The sequence below is a fragment of the Monodon monoceros genome, unplaced genomic scaffold, assembly GCF_005190385.1.
Source record: "Monodon monoceros isolate NGI ecotype Baffin Bay Population unplaced genomic scaffold, NGI_Narwhal_1 Super_Scaffold_8, whole genome shotgun sequence".
In the NCBI taxonomy this organism is placed as follows: Eukaryota; Metazoa; Chordata; class Mammalia; order Artiodactyla; family Monodontidae; genus Monodon; species Monodon monoceros.
This window is the reverse complement of record NW_021703785.1, coordinates 65,725,711-65,746,417: the sequence shown is the minus strand read 5'-3', so window position 1 is coordinate 65,746,417 and position 20,707 is coordinate 65,725,711. Positions and strand designations below refer to the sequence as shown.

Below are 20,707 nucleotides of genomic sequence, written 5' to 3'. Positions count from 1 at the left end.
CTAGCTGCCCGAGATTCAAAATGAAAAGACATGGTCACCTGTCTTGAGGAGCTTGCAGTGGAGCGAGCACTGCCCTCTCCTCCATACTGTTCAAGTGGTCTTTGCTCTCTAAGTACATGAGTGTGTCCTGGGCTGTGAAGCTGGAAAAGGGAAAGGTACAAGTGTGAAGAGCCTGAGGGGTTAGAGTTTTACTGGTGTGTTTCTGAAGGCTGGGACTGTGACGTGGAGTTTATCACGCCCGACCAAGAGAGATGCCAAAATCAGGAGGTGAGTAGAGCCAACGGGAGGTGGAAGTCAGGGTCCAAGAAGCCTCAAAGGATATCTACTGGGTTGCAGAACAGTAGGAACTGGAAGTAAATACCAAGGCTGGGGTTCTGAGAACTAAAGGAAAATTGACCAAAATAGCTGAGTTTAGAGTAAATGGGCAGAGATCAAGAGTAATGGGCTAGAAGAGGCCATTGTTTGTGGCTTGCCCTAACTTGCCAGCAGGGGTGTAATATCGGAGTGGGTTGCCAGAGTTAAGAGATAAGTGTAACCACAGGGCTGGGTCTTGCAGGAGGAACTCTGTGTAGCCTGGGGGGAGCTCTTGAGCCCATGTGGTTGCTGCTTGAAGCCTTTAGAGATGAGGCACAGGCTGAGCCCCTCGATGGGGGAAGCTGCTTAAGAAGAGTCAAAGGCTTGGATCCTACGGTGAGATTCCTGCCTTCCTACTGGGTTGGTTTATTTAAATTCCACCCTTTCTTCAGAACTCAGCCATCTACATCTTTTCTAGAACCTTGTTGTGATGTCTGTTTCCTCTGAGCTCTCATAGAGTTTGGAAATTAGTAACATGCTGCCCTGCATTGTCAATTCACCTTTGTAAACACACTTTTTACTGTGACTTGCTGAAACATAAGGACCTTAAATAGCTTCCTTGTTCTCTGCCCTGCAGCCTGGCAACTGTACCGACGTTACTCACACTGGCAGGCTGAGATCTGCCACAGCCTCGGATCAGTCCTCATGCCGACAGCCTTACAGCAGATGTTTAGCACTGTGCTGGTCTTGCTGCCGGTGACGCTGGTGTCCCAAGCTCCCAGTACCTTGCTGACTCTTTACATTTCTGTTCATGTGTCAGTCCTTCAGACTCTGCTAAAATGATCCCTGCTACATGAGGTGCATACAATTGGTATATAAGGAAAAATGACCCCACCAATTAAACAGTTCTGAGAGGAAAAGGGGTCCTTTTCCCCCCTCACCCCTTACACAGAACTATAGTAGAAGGAACTCCAGTGGAGGGAGGCTGAAGGAGCTGAGCCAGGGCAGACACGGATTGCTTCTCACCACATCATCTTCATCACCTACCATCTGTAGCTCTTTATTTTCTTATTATACCATAATAAAATTGTATGCAAACCTTTTACTCATCATAAACTACAGAGAACAACAACAAACTTCATTAATTCCCTTGAGAAATTAATCATTCTCTGATATTCAAATCATATGTTGACATTTAATTACCTAGAGATAATTTAAATAAAAATTTAATTTACCTAGAGATAATATAAATTTAATTTAAATAAAAATTTAATTACCTAGAGATAATATAATATAAATAAAATTTATATTATATTATAATATAATATAAATAAAAATTAAAAATTGATTTCCACTAAATTTATGTTACATAGCCATATAGTCTAATAACCATGTCAATTGTAAGTAAAATCCATTTTCTATATTAAATTCATTTTATCTTCATTTTATTTTTCAGGTGGAAAATAATCTGGCATTCATGGTTAGGAAGCAAGAATGCCCTGTAATTTTGACCTCAATATCTTCAGACGTCTGGAAATAATTCAAAAGAATGTTTAAACATTTAACATTTAACAGGTACACTGTTAAATATTTGACTTATTTCCTAGTCTTATTTTAAAAGATCAATTGAAGAAAAAGAAACAAGAGTGATCTGCCCTTCCTTTGTACAGGATAAAATAAGGGTATGGAGGTCACTTCCAGCAACGATATTTTATACCATGAATGGAGCCTGTGAAATCTAGATAGAAGGGAAGGTGCTGGAAGCTAGAAAAGGTAAAACACTCAGAAAAATCAATTAAAAGCATGTCTGAAGCGCTTACTTTATGAAAAGCACTTTACAAACTATTGTTAACAAATACAAAAGAAAAAGAAGACACAATCCCTGTGTTTGATAATTTTATAAAAGCTAAAAGAATTGCTGAGCTCAAATTCACTTCCAAAATCAGAGCCAAAAAGCAGCATGCCCTGGCTTTGGTTATGTGGTTGCTTTGTCCAGCATTAGCTCCATAATGAGTGACAGGGATCAATTGTTTTACCATCAACCCTGTGTTTCAGAAGAACTTGACTTTTGCTATCCAACGCCCTGCCCACTTGACTTAGTTGGTTAGCACAAGTTGAGGATTCCAAAGGTGCCGGTTTTATCCCTTTTTGCAGTGCGAGCCTTGTTCTATTTTACAATGACAAATGGCGTTTGCAGATCCCATCTCTTCATAAATTTATGTCATTTGTCACAAAGCAGAAACAAGAGGTTAAGATGGACCAATGTAAATCTATCGGCATTACTGAAAATATAACTCAGGGCACACGCTTTGCTTGTGCCAGGGAGGCTGTGCTCAAGTATGAGGAGGGTGTTGTTATTTCTGGTCCAAGAAGAGAGGGAGTTTCTGTTCCGACCACTTTAGAGAATAAACCAGACTAAACCATACAGCTTTAGCTCTGGTGAAAATTATGCTGGTGGCTAGGAAATCCTATCTATCATCAAGATGTGAGAGCTCTTTTCATTTTGCATGCTGGGCCAGAAGGAAAACAATTCTAAGTGCATCACTGGGAATCTACGTCCCTCTTCTACCTCTAAATGAGTATAGGTAGAATATTTCTAGGTGTGGTTGCATAGACTAGTCCCTACTTCTGAATTTCTTTTCCAGAACGTATCAATTTCAAATGGTATCATGTGAATTCTTTTAAGCAGTCAGCAGGTTACTTTTTCAGTTCATGTGTGTGTTTGTATATGTGTCATAGAAAAGTAGATTTTAACCCCTCTCAGTGATGAGAAAATATCAGAGTCTAGGTTATGATAAATATATAACTAGAAGATGTCATTAATAATTTTTAAAATTTACAAGGAAAATTCACTACTTCATTTTATGTTAAAATAAATGACACTATCTTAAGAAGTGGAAAACAACTGAGATGAATTTTAGCATTGTTATTGCTTGCCCTAAGTAAGGAAAATCAGAGCAGACAACATTCAAAATTGGCAAAACAAAAACCACAACTATAAACTCTTCAAAAGAAGAAGGTCAGGTGTCACCAGTTTTGTCTTGCAATAGTCACTGCATTTACTAAAATCTTGACCGATTGAAATTTGTGCAATTTATTTTAAAATCAGACTCAAGGTTTGGTTTTGTTTTACAAGCCAGAACATTATTGTAAATCAGTGTTGCAAGAGCAGTGCCTCTTTGGCAAGATAAGTGTGCAGAGTACATACAGGAAAGATATACAGGCCAAGCACACCCCATATTCTTTAACATATAATTTGGAAACATTTCATAAAAACTTCAACACATACAGAGTGATGTAAGTCAGAAAGAGAAAAACAAATATTGTATATTAATGCATATATGTGGAGTCTAGAAAAATGGTACAGATGAACCTAACTGCAGGGCAGGAATAGAGATGCCGATGTAGAGAACGGACATATGGACACAGGTGGGGGGAAGGGGAGGGTGAGATGAATTGGGAGATTAGGACTGACATATATACACTACCATACGTAAAATAGATGGCTAGTGGGAACCTGCTACATAGCACAGGGAGCTCAGCTCAGTGCTCTGTGATGACCTAGATGGGTGGGATGGGGGCGGGAGGGAAGTCCAAGAGGGAGGGGATATATGTATACATATAGCTGATTCACTTCATTGTACAGCAGAAATTGACACAACATTGTAAAGCAACTATACTCCAATTAAAAAAAAAGTCAACACATCTAGGAAGGTTATTATGGATGTGACAGAATTAAGTTATAAATGACTCTCAGCTGGACTTTACAAATGATGGAACAGGGAGTGTTTTGGTAAAGATGCCCAGGACAGCTCAGGGAATTAGCATGGAGCATAGACCCTATGTAGTCAATTTTGGGTCAATATTTACTGATCACCCATCACCAACATCTCTATCCTGAACTGGGCTGTAGGAATCACTCAGTGAGACTGCCTACAGCCTTTCACAGCACCCTCTACCCACCATGTCAGAAGGACCTTTTGGCAGGATACTAAAGAAAAATCTCAATACTAGTATGATATTTTGTAAAGAACCCAGCTAACAATAAAATGACTATCTTCTGAAAAATCTTCACAGTGTAATATCTTAGGATGTTATTGCTCTAAGGGCAATATTATTGCTCTAAGGGTGTTCCACTAGACAGGTTTTTAGGATGGATCAGTTCTGGCATAATGTCACTGAACACAGTATGAACTCAATTCTGTTGTGGGAATTCTTTTCTCAATTCTTTGTATTGCAGGAGGAGAAAAAAAGACAGAAGAACTGAGCTGCTCATGATTATATAGACATCCCTATAGACCAATAGTCTAATTCACATTTATCAGTCAGAAAAGTAAAATGCACAGAGCGCCCCTAAGCATCCTGTAATATGCTTTGTTTCTCCACCCTGTTGTTTTTCCTCCACCTCAGTTATGTTTAACGATGCACATTCTTTGCTCAGTGCTCATGCTCAGTGACCCCATGCCAAGCAGGCTGGAAGTGTGGACGGGAAATTATTATACTGAGTGAAGGACTCATATTACCTTTGGATGTGAAGGGTGCCATGCTCATTTAGCCTGTCATCACGTTTGGTCTGATGTGGTGGAATGAATGTGGTAATCGAGTTTTGCATTTATTTAACCACATTATTATATTCTGCCTAATTAAGAAGAGAAATCAAGTCTTACTATCACCTAATATGCACTGGCAGGAACACTTTTTTGAATACGGATTGGGAATCTAATCCTATAAGTCTCACACGGGCCACCTTTCCACTGACTTCTATTTAAATTTTGCTTGCATGAATTACACAGGATAGAGTCCTGAGCAAAAAAAAATGTAGAAATCAGGCTTTGTTTAATTATTCCAAAGCCCTTTGTCTCTTACTTGTAAGGTACAAAATGGCAAAGGCTCTTGGCAGATGCCTAAGAGCTTTTATAACTGATGTTGAGATCAGCTGAAACAAAGATGCATTTGTTGAGCTCCAGCTTCAGATGCTGGCCTGGCTTTTCAGAGGTAAACCCTAAGTGTTTGCTCTTGGATATGGATAAGAGTTTTTCAAAAAATTGATTTGCCAATGCTTACACAAGGCACTACTGCATATTATGAATCATTTGCTTGTCTAACACACGAGAAACAAATTTAAAATACATTAGCAGCATATGGCTGGAAAGAAAGGCAACCCTAGGCAGAGGATATTCCTGGGAAGCAGGAAGATTTGCTAAAACCCAGATTAGATTAAGCATTTGGAGATGAAGAAATGAATTAATTAGCATCTCTAAAAAGGCAGCAAGGTGATTACCAATAAGGAAAGCAACATGGCATAGTAAACTGCACGTGGGCTTTGGAGTCTGTAGACAGCTCTGCCTTTTGGTGCTTGGCCAAGTTTCTTAAACTCTCTAAACCTCAGTTTTCTTTTATAAAGTGGGTCTACCTACCTGCCTTGAATATCTACCTGCCTCTTAGGTAGAGAGTCAAATGAGATTATGTTCTGAAAGTGACTTGTCAACTGTAAAGACCTACACAATGAGAATACTAATAAAATAATATCTGATAAGATAATCATTATCAGAGTAACAATATCAGTTACTTATTCTGTATCAGGCACTGCTTTACATGAATTATCTCATTGGGTTGCATGCTATTCTTATCCTCATCATTTTACAGAAAGGAAACTGAAGGTTAGACAGGTTGAGTAACTTAACCGTGGTATATTTGGCGTCCACATTTATGCTTTAACTTCCATTCTGAATTGCCTTCTAGACTATAACCATTATGAATGCTAACTGAATTTATTTAGTGATGATATCTGTGTTTTCACATTTTCCATTAAGGTGATCTTTCTTGTCTAATATTTTATTGACTAGCCCAACCATTAACTCAATAGCATTTAATACATGTTTTCTATATGCAGCACACTCAAAAAGGTGTAAGGAAATAATTACAAAACAGAAAGTTGGGATTTTTATTCTAGAGTGACAGAACTTGCACACAGAGGGAAACATTTAAAATGCAATATGAAAACCAGTGCAAAATTATGTAGGCTGGATTGTATATAATTAAATCCTGAAGAACGGAGAAAGAAAATAATTCTTGCAATCATACAACTTTAGAAGTGCCTTAATTTTTATGACCAGTTATCCATTAAAAAAATCTTTTTTTTTGGTACTATTAAAAGCCTAATCCTTGGAATAATAGTCCTGTGTGTTGGTCTCCAGGGTTATGAGGATTCTGGAACTGCAGCTGTTTAAATTAAATTTAAATTAATTAAAATACAGATTAAAAATTTCACTTCCTCTGTCACACTAGCCAAATGTCAAATAGGCAATAGCCATATGTGGCTAGTGGCTATCTTATTGGACGGCGCAGATGAGTTTCCACCATGGCAGAAAGTTGTACTGAGCATCACTGCTCGAGAACGTAAAGTCAGTAAGAATCCCCTCTCTCTGCCTCGGTCTGGTGGAGCCTAGGGAACTTTCAAGTTATATATGTAATCACATCAGAGGATTTACAGGTATATTTAGTGTGGAAACTCTTGGAAAGAGGTAGGACTTACTGTTGATCAATAGGATAGAAGATTGAGGCATCAAGTTTGGAGAATTATCTTAGCCTGACTCTTTTGTGCCCCTTGGTAAAGCACAGGACTTGCCAGTGACATGTTTACTGGTGTACGTCACCTGTGCAGAGGTAAGAAAGAGGTGAGGAGAGTGGGCAAACAACCGTGGCCAGAGCGGTCAGTGCTGTTCTGAGAGGTCTTTGGGACAGATGAAATGGCCCAAGCAAAGACATGGAAATTTGAAAGCTTTTCTGACCTAGTTATGGTGTAAGGTGCTTTCAGAATGGTAGAATCTCAAAGTGAGACAACAGCAGAAAATGGTGTTGAGGTTAAAACTAGGTTTAGATTGTAATGGGCCTTGTATTCCCTCAAATGTTTTAATGTTATCCATTAGGCTGCAGGGATCCACCAGAAGTCTTCAAGCTGTGGAATGACATGATTGGCATAACTTCATTTTTCAGGAAAGTAATTATGGCAGAGTTGAGGAGGGTGCTTAGGTTAGAGGTTGAGGAACAGCTTCTAGGTTTTCCCTTAGTAGTGTTATTGTGTCTAATCACCAATTATAATAACTCATGGTTCAAAATAAGAATGGTTCTAAAAATAGCTACAATTTTTTTTTTACATTAAACAATAATGACACTAAAAGGACAAATTAACGCTTTGTTAAATATGCACTGGTAAGGTGGATCATTAGCATGGCCTGAAAAATTCACTCTTCTACTGAATAAATGAGAAAGATTTGAAAAGCAGCTGAAATCCATTCTTGGTCAATGTATTAATAATATTTATAATGTTCTTAATTGGTTTTATAAGATTATGAAATGAAAGAGTTGAAATAATGGACAATCATCAGGCTGGAAATAAAATGGGAAGATGGATAAAATATGAAAGATGAGAAAAGATGAGAAGTGAGCCTGGGCACTCTCACTGTGCTGGCGTTTGGCTCATTTGAGGAAACTATTTGGTAAACTGAGTAACACACTCTTCCCAGTTTTTCCTGTTCTGCTTATTCAGTCCTGAGTTGTCAAAATAAATGAGGCTATGCTGGAAACCTCTTCTCCCCTGATCATACCTCAGCCTGAACCCTTGCTTTATGGGCTGTGAATCATTGTGTCTAGACCTGGATATGGGTCCAGTCACATAACTAGAAGGAGGAAGCCACCAGTCTTGGTAATCACTCTGAGATTGGAGGTCTTGACTTAATAAGGATGGAAGAGATACTTCTATTCAGGCCTAAACCATTTACTATGAAGTACATTAGAGCATCAAAGAAGTCAACCTGACATTTTCCCAAAGGTTTAGATGAATTGCCTTTTCAAACAAGGGGGAGAGAGCAGCCTCTGAGGCTTTCTAATGCCTCCCTCATGACTCTACATTCACTTGACTGGCCTCGGTGCAGAGAGTCTGACCCTGTTAGCCTCCCTGAAAGGCATCCTTAGACTACATCTCTGCTTCAGAAAAATAAGTGTAAGTGTTTTGTTATTCTGCCCCAGTTTATGTATGCAATTAATTCTACCTTTATCTATATGCAACTTAAAGCCTAATTATTTTTGATGACTGTCCCAGAAACTGTTGAAAAATAAACAAAACAAAGGGGACATCTGCTTCTACCATGATGAGGGAACTGGTGTGGGATTTGTAATCTCATTGTAAACAAGGAAAATTGGACAAAACTTACAAAATCATTGTTTCAGGCATTATAAAGGAAATAGCGTAGGACTGTGATTCGTGAGAGAAAGGAAATAGATAAGCTGAGCTCTACAATCACCCCAGCTTTCTGCCTGGAAGGACTTTCTGAATTGAGGTGCAGGGAGGGCGATCTCCAGCAAAGCACAAGGTCATATTAAATGGAGAAAACAGAGATAAGAATTCAGGGAAGCAGACATGACTGGAATCTACAGATCAGAGAATCAGAGAGAAGGGAGCTATGCAGAAAAAAGCTATAGAAATCTGCACAGGGTCTCTTTGAGTCTCTTGCTGAATACTAACCTGGGATGCATAGGAAGAAACTCCATGAGGCCAAGAAAGAACAACCAGGGAGCTATAAGTAGTGGGTGACAATGTTCCATTTGTCTCTCACCTTTCTGGATAACCTTGTGACCAGAGGCACTGACTACATATATTATGAACTATTTATTCAGGTATGTTTGCAGAGCAAACAGCTTTGGAAGACAGAGGTAGTGTCTCCCTCAAGAGCAAAGAGACATTTACTTCCCATTATAAAAGATTCAGGTTCCCCAAACTCAGGCTTCCTCTCCTTTACCACACTGTACTGCATGTGCAGACATTGCTCTGTGGGAATTGGGGCTCAGGAAGATAGTGCAAATACTGACACCCTGGCTTCTGCTCCTGCCGTGAGTAATAAAGTTCTTTGTCTCTGACCTAGGAATCATGTCTTCTGTCGACATCCTTGAAACTATGAATGACTAACTTGTTAGCTTGCAAGGAGGGTAGAGCTCAGAACCTTCATAGATTTGGACAGTTTTGGTGATGAGGGTGGAATGCTAATAGAGATGTCATTTTCTGGAAGATGAAGGATGAGGACCTCATGGGCCAAATAATGGGATTTGAGAGAAAACTATGGGAATTAGTAACAAACAGCAAGTTGTTGACTAAATCATATGGTTGATTGGGCAATACATGGTTCTCCCCTTTACTGCCTGTTATTGAGGAGAAACTGGGTAGTGGTTACAGGCTGTGTACCAGAAAGTAGACTCAAAGGCAGCTGCTCTGTGACTAATTCTCATTTGAGGAGGAGAAAAGATGTTTCTTACCAATCTTGCAGTCAGCCTTAGGTCTGTCCTGTTGTAACAATTAGTGCTCGTAAACATGCTGGAACAATTGGATATTCATATGGGAAAAAATTAACCTTGACATTACCTCATGACATTCACAAAAATGGATAATATAACAGTTAAAACTATAAAACTTTTAGACAACAACATAAAATCAAGATTTTTAGAATAGGCATAGGATTCTTAGAACACAAAAACGTGAATTGTATGAAAACTGCTTAACTGAGTTTCATCATCAAAATTAAATTCCTCTTCTCTGAACACATTGCTAAAAAAAAAAAACAAAACAAGCCACCAAGTGAAAAAATATTCAAAGTACCTATTTCTGAAGATTTATATCCAGTATATATAAGAACTATTCAACTCAATAATTAAAAAGACAAGAATCCAATTTAAAATGGACAAAAGGGGCTTCCCTGGTGGCACAGTGGTTGAGAGTCCGCCTGCCAATGCAGGGGACATGGGTTCGTGCCCCGGTCCGGTAAGATCCCACATGCCGTGGAGCAGCTGGGCCTGTGAGCCATGGCCGCTGAGCCTGTGCGTCCGGAGCCTGTGCTCCGCAATGGGAGAGGCCACAACAGTGAGAGGCTCGCGTACCGCAAAAAAAAAAAAAAAAAAAAATGGACAAAAGATTTGAACAAGCACTTCACAAAAGATTTGCAAATGATCACTTAGCACAATAAACGATGTTCAATATCAATAGTATCAGGAAATTGCAAATTAAAATCACAATGAGATACCATTGCACACAAGTGTTAGTGAGGGTGTGCAGCAACTCAAATGCTCATATGTTGTGGGGAGGGTGTAAAAGAGCACAAGTACTCTAGAAATTACTCTGGTAGTTTTCTTATACACTTAACATATAACTCAGCAGTTTCACTCCTTAGTATTTACCCAAGAGAAATGAAAACATATATCTTTGCAAAGATATTTAAATGAGTGTTCAGAGCAGATTTATTCATAATAGGCCCAAATTGGGAACTCAGAAGTCCATTGGCGGGTGAGTGGACACACAAGTTGTAGTAGATGTATAGAAGGAAATACTTCTCAAGAAATAGAAAGGAACAAACTACTCACAGATGAGAAAATACAATTGATCTCCAGAACATTATGTAAGAAAGCCAGAACCAGAAGAGAACATTCTATGTGATTTTACCTATATAAAATTCTAGAATAGGTGTAATGAATTTCCAGTGGAAGAAAGTAGATCACTGATTGCCTGGGGCTGCAGTTGTAGCGGGGCAATGCCAGCAAAGTGGCACCAGGCAACTTTTTGGATGGTTATTCTTAATTGTGATGGTGGTTACATGGGAGTTACATTTGTCAAAGCTCATCAAGCTGTACACTGAAATGGGTTCTTTTCAGTATATGTAAATAATACTTCAGTAATGTTGATTTAAAAAGAAAAGATCAAGTTAAAAAAAAAAAAAGATTAACATGGTATGTCAAAATGACCCAGAACCGATCCTAAAATGTCCCCATTGACCAAAGTTGACAGTTTAAGTATCAAAAAGAGAATAATGGCTGGGGATGCCTGAACTACAAGGAATGTATTTTTTTTAAAAAAAGTAGTTATATTCTATAATTACTTGTGTGTGTACACACACACACACACACACACACACACACACACACACACACACACATCAAAGAACAGAATTTAATTTTTTTTTTCTTAAAGATGTTTTCCATGAGCAGTAACTGTTCTGGAACTAGAGAGATCCTAAAACAGGATTACATTTTTAGGATCTCAGATTTGTTTGGTTTTGAATTACTTATCTAAAAAAAATTTTATATTTTCTAAGCAAAAAATGGATGGAACTTTGAAAAGCCAAATTAGGTAGGCACTTGCCTTGAGAATGCCTTGAAAATGTGCTTTGCAGACTTCCAGCTACAGGGAGCTTGACTGACCTGGGGCCCCAGCTGTCACACCTTAAATGCACTGCTTCACTTGCACTAAGGCCATGCTTCCCATGGGCTGTTCCTAGCCAATGACTGATTGCAGCAGTCTTGCTAAGGCAGCCCGTTCCTGAGGGCCACAGGACTCTTCCAGAAAGCCAACTTTGGCTAAAGAACCCCATAATGGTTTTGATGAATTTTCATTTCACTTCATGGAAGTCATGGACACTTTCACTCAACCTTCCTTCCTTTATTTCCTTCAGTAGGAGATGTGCATCATAGTTGGATGGCTCTCCCAAGCTTTTCCAGCTCCCTCCCCATTTTTTTCTCATGGGCATTTTCTTCAATAAAATCCTTGCAAGTTTAATTTCATCTTGGTGTCAGTTTCTTGGAGAACCTTAACAAATACACGATCCAATACGTGATGATCTTACATAGCCCACTGATGGCTCCTCTGTGCTTACACTTATCCCTATTAAATTTCAGCATATTGATGTATGGCCCATTGTTCCAACACATCAAGGTATTTGTGGATCATGATTTCATCATCTTTTACATCTATTATCTTTTTCCACCTTTGTGACATCCAAAAATCGGTGAGTAGTTACATGTCTTCTTCGAGTTGTGAATAAAAATATTGGACTGGAAGAGCCAAATGACAGACCTTTTAGTCAGGCAATCAAAATCTATGATAGGCCTAACAGTACAAAGAAGTTTATGTTTTCATAAATTGAATAAATATTAGAGAATTATAAGAATAGTAAATTATATGTAGCTAGAAGGTGGATAGTATCCTTATACTCAAATTGTACATCTCCTCCTACAACATTTTGCACACAGAAGGTGTTTATAATCACTACCACCAAGACAGCAATGGCATCAGAAAAATGTAGAAAATAATATTTGAAACAAGTGGTCTTTCGTAGTTTGCTTTAGAAATAAGCTGTTTCTAAATATTAGGGTAGAGAGCACAGCATAAAAATTTCAGTTCTTAAAACAACAATAGCTACTTACTAAATGAAATAACTTTTAAAAGCAATGTAACTGAATTCCCTGAAATAAGGATTTGGTAGTTAGCTTCATTGTGTATTGTGATAGTTCAAAAAAAACCACTTAGCTTTAATTCTTTTGTAATAATGGCAAATTTTGTTTGTGTTTAGATTAGAAATGATTGTGTGGGAATTATGGGTTTTCTAAACTAATTGTTTTAAGGATAATTTGTTCAGAGGCCAAGGGAGTGCCTGGCAAGTAAGCAAGAGAATAAACTTCTGAAAATTCTTTTTTACCATGGATATCCATGCTCATATTAAAAATAATTTTTATACTATATACTTAAGAGGATTTATCTTTCATTAGCTCACAGATTTCATGGGATTTTTTTAAAAAAGAAATGCAATAGGCCAGAAATAAACATTTTGTGATAAATTTTGTCATTAATAAGAAGCTGAACCTAGGCATAATTTCAAGTGTGTGCACTGTCATGGTGAAAATGGTCATCTCGCTGAAAGTCACTGTCTCTCAACAAAGCTTCGGTCCAGTTGAGTATCAAACTACAAGATACAGACTGCTATTTTCTACTCTAACTTTTAGAATTCATGAACATACAAAATATTTTATAAAGGGAACCAAATCACCCATTAATCTCCATTTGCTATATGAATAAGGAAATAGAGCTCAGTGGTTCAATTTTCTATGTAAATTCTGGTTAAAACTTTTCTACCTTGGATTCTTCTGTTATTCTAAGTCTGATTAATAGGCATGTTCTATTACATGTTTCTCTTCAGACCTCTTGAGTCATAAGCAAACTTTCATCTTTACTTAGTTTAATAGCTAGTGTTATTGATGAGCAGTAGTATGCAGAAGAGACTGGTAATTGCTGGGTTTTCATAGCTGAAATAGATAATAATGAGATACACTTTTCCTGGATAGAGGAAAAAATTTCTCAATTGCTCCTGGAATATAGATGAAGAAACTATACAACAGTACTACAAAAGGCATCTTGATAAGTAGCAGATTCAAAGAGGACAAAAAAGGAACTGGAATTCTGCTGACATAACTCTCTTCTCAACTGTATTATTTCCTTTTAAAGTCTTTTTTTTTTTTAAGGCAAGGGTCCAAAAAGGATGTGTTTTCCCACAAACAAGGACGATCAAAGTTAAATGCTCTTCTGTTATTCATTTGAGAGAGAGAGAGAGAGAGAGACTGACTAATGGAAGAAATCAAGAGCCTTAAGGAGAAATGGTACAATGTTTTTATAAAGGTATGAGTATTTCTGATGTTTGGAATGCATGGGTGGTGACTTGGACAAGGTAGTGATCCAGAAAGAGAATCTAAGATATGTCCCTTAAGCCACCTAAAGGCATGACTAAGAACAAGTCACTCTAAACAATAAAGTAAGCTCTAGGGCTAAGAAAACACCAAATGTGGGCACTGAGCTAGAACTGAACATTTTGTGAAATGACAAGGTGTGTGTTTCCCTCTCACCAGACAGAAATGTGAGAAGGAAATGTCACACCCTGCTAAGGGGAGGAGGGGGATGTCAGAATCACTTCTGGGGGAGTTCCCTGGCGGTCCAGTGGTTAGGACTCAGTGCTTTCACTACGGGGCTAGGTTCGATCCCTGGTTGGGGAACTAAGATCCTGCAAACTGAGCGGTGTGGCAAAATAAATAAATTAATTAATTAAAAAAATTTTTAAATCACTTCTGGGACTTTTTCAGGCTACTTTTGCCTCAAAGAAATTCTGACAACGCCCATCACAGGTGCACACTTACACACACACACTGCACACAATCCTACCTCCTTAAGAATTAGTGTTCATTAGAGCCACCCTTACTGATCAGTGGGTTATCATATCTTTGGGTTGGGTGGGGCAGAAAGCAGGCTAAGAGCCACCACCTGGCTGAGTTTATTTCCCTCCAGCTTTGGGTGACCATCCGTGTCGCCGGGAGGGCTTCCAGCTCTGTGGAGAGGAGAGTGGACTGTGAGTGTGCAGAAGATGGCCTCACCTTCTCACTAATCCTTCCCACACTCCACACGCATGGGCGCTCACACATATGAAGGGCTTGCCCAGAGAAGCCAGCAAATATTCATTGTGCTCACACTGCTCAGAATACTATCTTGAAAACTCCAAGAGAGGTGCACAGGACAGGGAAGAAATGATCTCTGCTTTGAGAAATGCAGAGGGCTCTTATCTAAATAGGGTCCTCCTTGGAATGCATTTGCTGACAGAATGACCTGAGTCTAACTCAGTGGATTTAGAAAATTAATATAAGTATTGTTAAGTAACGTTACAGCTTTCCTGTCCCATAGTTTTGTGTGCATGACAAATATTTGTTGAACGAATGATAAACACAAAGATGTGGGCACAGCCTACCTCAGCTAGGTTGATAAATAATAGAAGAAGATTCAAAAGAACTTCTAATTTCTATCTCACGGTGATTGTGCTTCCTCTATTACCTCAAATATCCCAATCACAAATTCTGTATGGAACAGTTCAGAGATAAATTTTCTTCTAAATCTTACATGTTATCTGACTCAGAAAATAATAATAATTGCTAACACATATTGAGCACTGCTATACGCAGGGAAGTATTCATATTAATTTTTGTACATCTTGTTTAAGGCTCATAAAAGTCCTATAAGATGGGAACTACTATTATCCCCTTTTATACAGATGAGAAAACTGAGCTTCAGGCAGGTTAGATAACTTTTCCATCTAGGATGTGGCTTAAAGATCACAGAGCTGGTAAGAGGGAGAACCCAAATCTAGCTAATGACAAAATCCATACTCTTAACTACAACTCTATATTGCTTTGTTTACCAATACATATATAAACAGATTTAAAATACTATTTAAGGCTAACAAAGACTTTCTGAGGCTGTGATATTATATATGTATATGTACATATATATATGTATATGTAGTCATAGTCTAAGAAATATACATTGACATAGTCTAAGAAAAGTATTTTGCTTAAAATGCTATTGTTTTAGATATTATGCTTGCTTTTCTAATTAAGCAGCATAAATCTTTCTCAGGAAGAGTTTTCAGAATGTAGTTAGCTCTCATTATTCCTTGTGGTTATGTCCTACAAAGTAAGTCTTAACACTGAATCAGTGCATACTGAGTTATTGCTCCTAAGGGTTAGGTTCCTGGGAGCCTCTGGTCACAACATGTTTGTCAACCAGTCAACATATAATCTTTTTTTGGTGTGTTTTTCTTTTTAAAGATTATATTTACACTATATTGTTGATTAATTAACTTGAACTCATGGCCAACGGCAGTATAACTCATGCCTGAACGTCCTTATCTAACACACCTATTTTCTCTGTAAGACACATCACAACCTTTTTACACTTAGGAACACAAGACAGCTCTTCAGCACTACCCTTGGGGCACATTTTAAGCAGCAAAATCAGCAACTAAAACAATAACATGAAAAATGTGGCATTAAATAGATTATGAAAAGGACCCTTATTTATAGTACAAGCTGAAACAGGAAGTAAAACATGGCCTTGTTCAACCTCAGCTGGGGACACGTACCACTGCTCTGTGCATGTCCATGAATGATCTAAAAATCCCCCCAGGGTATTGCCTTTGGGGTTACAAATAAGTTGTAGAGAGTAAGTGAATTCACAAATGTTGAATCTGTGAATAATGAGGATCAACTGTGTATATAAATCACCTGAAGGAAATCATGGCAGTTGCACTGAGTGAAGCCGATGTCATACTAGCTCTTTCTTTGAAACAGCAGCTCAGAATATGGGTTCCCACTGAACTTTTAGCCAATTTAAACCATTCTCCAACCACACACATATGAAATAATTTCTCATCTCTGGTTACAGAGGCTAAAAGCATGCAATCTTTGAATCTGCATTTTCTAACTCAGATGTAGGGTGTTCTCCATCATGCAGGCCTCCTTCAAGCACACTGGGGAGGCCTGTTACTGTGCTCCTTTTCTGTATAGGACACATTCACTGTCTTTACCACCGCCCCCCCCCCCCCGCCATCATGGGAACCCGAGAGCTCTGTTCTGTAGCCAGTAGCTAAATGCAACTCATGTCAGGGAGGAAAAGGGTTCAAGCACCTTGAGGACAGAACCCCAACAGAAATGGAACTGCGTGCACAGTACGGCCTGGGCTTCTGCATTTTTGCTTTGTTTTTATTTTGTCCTTTCTTCCTGTTGTGAGAGTGTTCTTCTGAGCAATAATGGGTAGAAACAGCTTAATCATACTTGTGAAAAATACTACTTAAAAGTGTCATTTCAGATGGAAATTATGCCTCTTTGTCCTGGCAGGTATTGTTAAAAGCATATAGACAACATACACCACCTGGTGGGCCTTTAGCATCCTTGTCTCTGAGTTTAAGTGAGCCTTGTTACTTTCTCCATTAGGGCTCGAGTCGCAGCCTGCTGCTGCTTAGGGAAGCTTGGGCCTGGAGCCTGGCACATCGCCTCAGCTGCGTGATGGCAGGCGGCAGTTCTCGCAGAGCGAAGTCACAGGAGAAAATCTATTGCTCAGAAATCATCAAAACAATAACGGAAATGGCCCTTAATCTTACCCTATTCTCACAGAATCTGGGTTTGAGAGTAAGTTTTATAATGTACTGTAACCCATTAATTTACATTTACTAATCCTAAAGTGAAAAGAAGTACAAGCTCAACAATGGGAATTGTCACTGGATGTGACTTTCTGTTGTCCCCCACTAGGTACACACTCAGAGAGCAGAGAATTTGTATGCATTGCCTGGTGCCTAGCTCCCCCAGATGTTAGTAGTATGGAGGTGAATCTGCGTTACTGCATTATCAGTTTTTATTTTTATTTTAAAATTTTTAATTGTGGTAAATCATATATAAGATAAAATTTACATTCTTAGCCATTTCTAAGTGTACAGTTCAGTACTGTTATTACTGTGCAGCCAATCTTCAGACATTTTTCATCTTGCAAAACTCTGTATTCATTAAACAACTCTCCTTTTCCCTCGCCCCACAGCCCCTGGAAACCACCATTCTACTTTCTGTTTCTGTGAATTTAACTACTCAAATTCTATCAATTTGACTATTCATTTCTATGAATATGACTACCTCATATGAGTGGAATCACTCAGTATTTGTCTTTTTGTGTCTGGCTTAATTCACTTAACATAATGTCGTCAAGGTTTATCCATGTGTCACAATTACCTTTGTTTTTAAGGCTGAATGTATACACCACATTTTGTCTGTCTATCCGATGGACACTTGGGTTACTTCCACCTACTCCTTTATTTTAAAGTAACTAAAATCTAGTGAAACAAAGGGATGACAATATATACCCTTGGAATGAAGCTGATTATTATGGTCTCTTTAAACTTAGGAATTAAGCCTATTTCCTGGAGCTAGGTGATATGACCATGGCTTATGTGATCCAGCCTATTTTATCTCTCTCCTCATGCCCTACTTCACTCACTCTCTGGCTGTTTTAGCTCTTCATCTAATAGGTCAAGTTTACTCTTACTTCCAGGCCTTTGCCAGTGTTGTTCCCTCTGTTTGGAATGTTTCCTCTCCTCAAATTTCTGGATAGCTCTCTTCATCCCCTCAAATCTCTGCTCCAATGTCACCTTATACAAAAGACTTCCCCTGACTATCCTCTGCCAACAACAACCAACCCTATACTCCCTGTCTCTCTTTTGCATGATATTTCCATAATAGCCATCCCCATAACTCATACGTCGCCTTGTTTTTATCACCTACTTTTCCACTAGAAAGAAAGCTCTATGAGGTCAGTCAGGACTTTGTTTTATTCACTACTGTATCTCCGTACCTAGATCTGTGTCTGGCATATAAGAGGCCCTCAAAAACATTTTATTTATTTATTTTTTGGTATTATTTATATATTTCTTACTAAGTGCCAGGCATTGCTCTAAGCACTTTGCAAATGTTAACTCATTTCATCCTTATACTCATCCTAGGGGGTGGGTGCTGTAATTGTCTATATTTTACAGATAAGGAAACTAAGGGCATAGAGGAATCAAGTAATTGACCCGAAGTCACCCAGCTGGTGTATGATGGAGCCACAATACAAATTCAAACAGCATGGCTCTAAACCACAATTCTGTGAGTGAAGGAATGAAGAAAGTGACCCTTAAATTACAAAACAAGAGGGAAGAGGTTGTAAATTTTCTCCTTTCCATTATTCATCTTCATGTTCTTGCTGGGTGACAAATTGTACTGTGAATTATAGATTCCATGGGGCAGAAGACGGAATAGGCAAATTTCTCAACTGCCTTCCCTTTCTGCTGGCAGAGAAAAGCCCTGGCACATGAAGTTACATTTCTCTCCACTCGGGTATTATGTTCAGGGCTTGGTTATGGGCAGTGGAAGTTAGCACAGTACCCGCCTGACTAAACAGGAGTCAGGTGGGTACTATGCTAACTTGTTTCAGAACCTGGCAGGTCAGGATATACTAACATCCTTCTGGGAATAAGATTTAGTCATTTATATTTACCAATCTTAACTGGAACTGCAAATACCTTACCAAGAAAGGAAGACACTCTGAAATTTCAACTTCATTTTATGCTATACACAAATATCAACCTTTGGAGGCATGTTTTATCCAGTATATTCTCCTTACAGTTTAATTGTTCCCATTATTCTCTTTCAGCGTACTTTCTCCTCTCTTCCCTGCTGTGTCCTTCACCATGTAGCATATATTTGATACAGCGTCTTGGAATTCCCCTAATGTGCCACTTCAGTTGAACCTGGAAAACACTGAGGTGATTACTAATTTATTGCTGTCTTCTGCTAAGTGCTTAATAAAAATCAACAGCTGTGTGTGCCTTTCCATTGTAGCAATATGCTTGTGATATATGACTAGGTTAGGTAGTTGTCAGGTGATTTCTTGAAAATCTTCTAAGATAATCTACCACCTCCATTTTATTGGTGTCATGGACAATGTTAACAGTCATATGAGTGGAAGTAGAAGCAAGGAGCATATGGAGAAGAGCAGGTACTATACACCCTCTTCTTCAAAAGGCTAGTTGTGAGCAAAAAGGCTAATGACGTGGAATAAGGACACCTTGCCTGATCTCAGTAACATCCCAAGAGAATCAGAATTAGAATGCTAAATGCATGTCCAACCAAAAGGCCAAGGATGTAAACTTATGCAGCCATCAGGCTTTATCTCCTACCCCAAAACTCAGTCATTTCTGGTAACAGACAATGACTCGTCATGGGCCTCAACAACTGCAGCGTCACCCAGAATGCTCGACCTCCTGCCCCCTTGGGCTGGAGGAGAGCCTTGCTCTACAAAAGGAGACCTCTGTGTGGGATGGATAAACCTCTGTCTGTGCTAACCTTTCAGTAAAATAATTTCAACTTTCTATTTTCAACTATCCTCACAAACAGTACGGCATAACGGAGTCACAAACTGCCCTGAGCTCATGTTTCTTCTAGATCCACACAGAACACTGCGGTCCTCTGGCAGAGAGCCTCTGCAGTCTGTGCACAGCACGGGACCGTGCAGGAGGTGGCATCTCCCAGCCCCAACTCACACATCAGCAGGACATTCTGTTATGCTAAAGAAAGAATATGCTTCATTTTCTTTACAACTTCTAGAAATGTGACATTTCTTCCCAGCCAGGCCTCCCCAACTCCAGCTGCTCTGAGTATCAAAATTCCCTGCCAAACTTTTAGTGTTTGACAAGGTGTTTAAAAGAAGAAGCTCTTTAATTTGCTACTCCTATCACTACAATATCTATGTCTTCAGCTATTTCATGGCAACATCTGACTCGAAATATTTGAATTCTTGAAAATATTGGAACATAGAAGTATTTATTATATCATTTATTTGATTAGAAATAACTTCTATGAATAAACTGTAGCTTTTAATTTAAATTTAGACAATTCCCAAACAGTAAGCTCCTGTCATTCTCCAAAATAGAAAGCATAAGGATGATAGATAGCAGGCCAAGACTGATCCATCCCCACTGTTACACCTTTCCTGTTTCCTTTCTTACTTAACAGAACTGGACTGATTCATTTCAGATTCCATGCTTTTAACTGGGATTTCAGCTGATTGTTCTCTCTCCAGAGACAGCACCTCTCTTCCCCCTGCAATGCACTTCTGCTATGACATTCCACTCGATCCTTGTAAGGCCCGGGCATCCTGGCAGGCTGCTCCAGTGGCAATGACCAGGCTGATGTTCTG

At 38.8% G+C, this 20,707-nt stretch overlaps 1 pseudogene; it reads left to right on the top strand.

Moving 5' to 3' along the window:
* The first annotated feature begins 594 nt into the window (after positions 1-594).
* LOC114888092 overlaps positions 595-20,707 on the top strand; it is a 108,299-nt pseudogene continuing 88,186 nt past the window's right edge.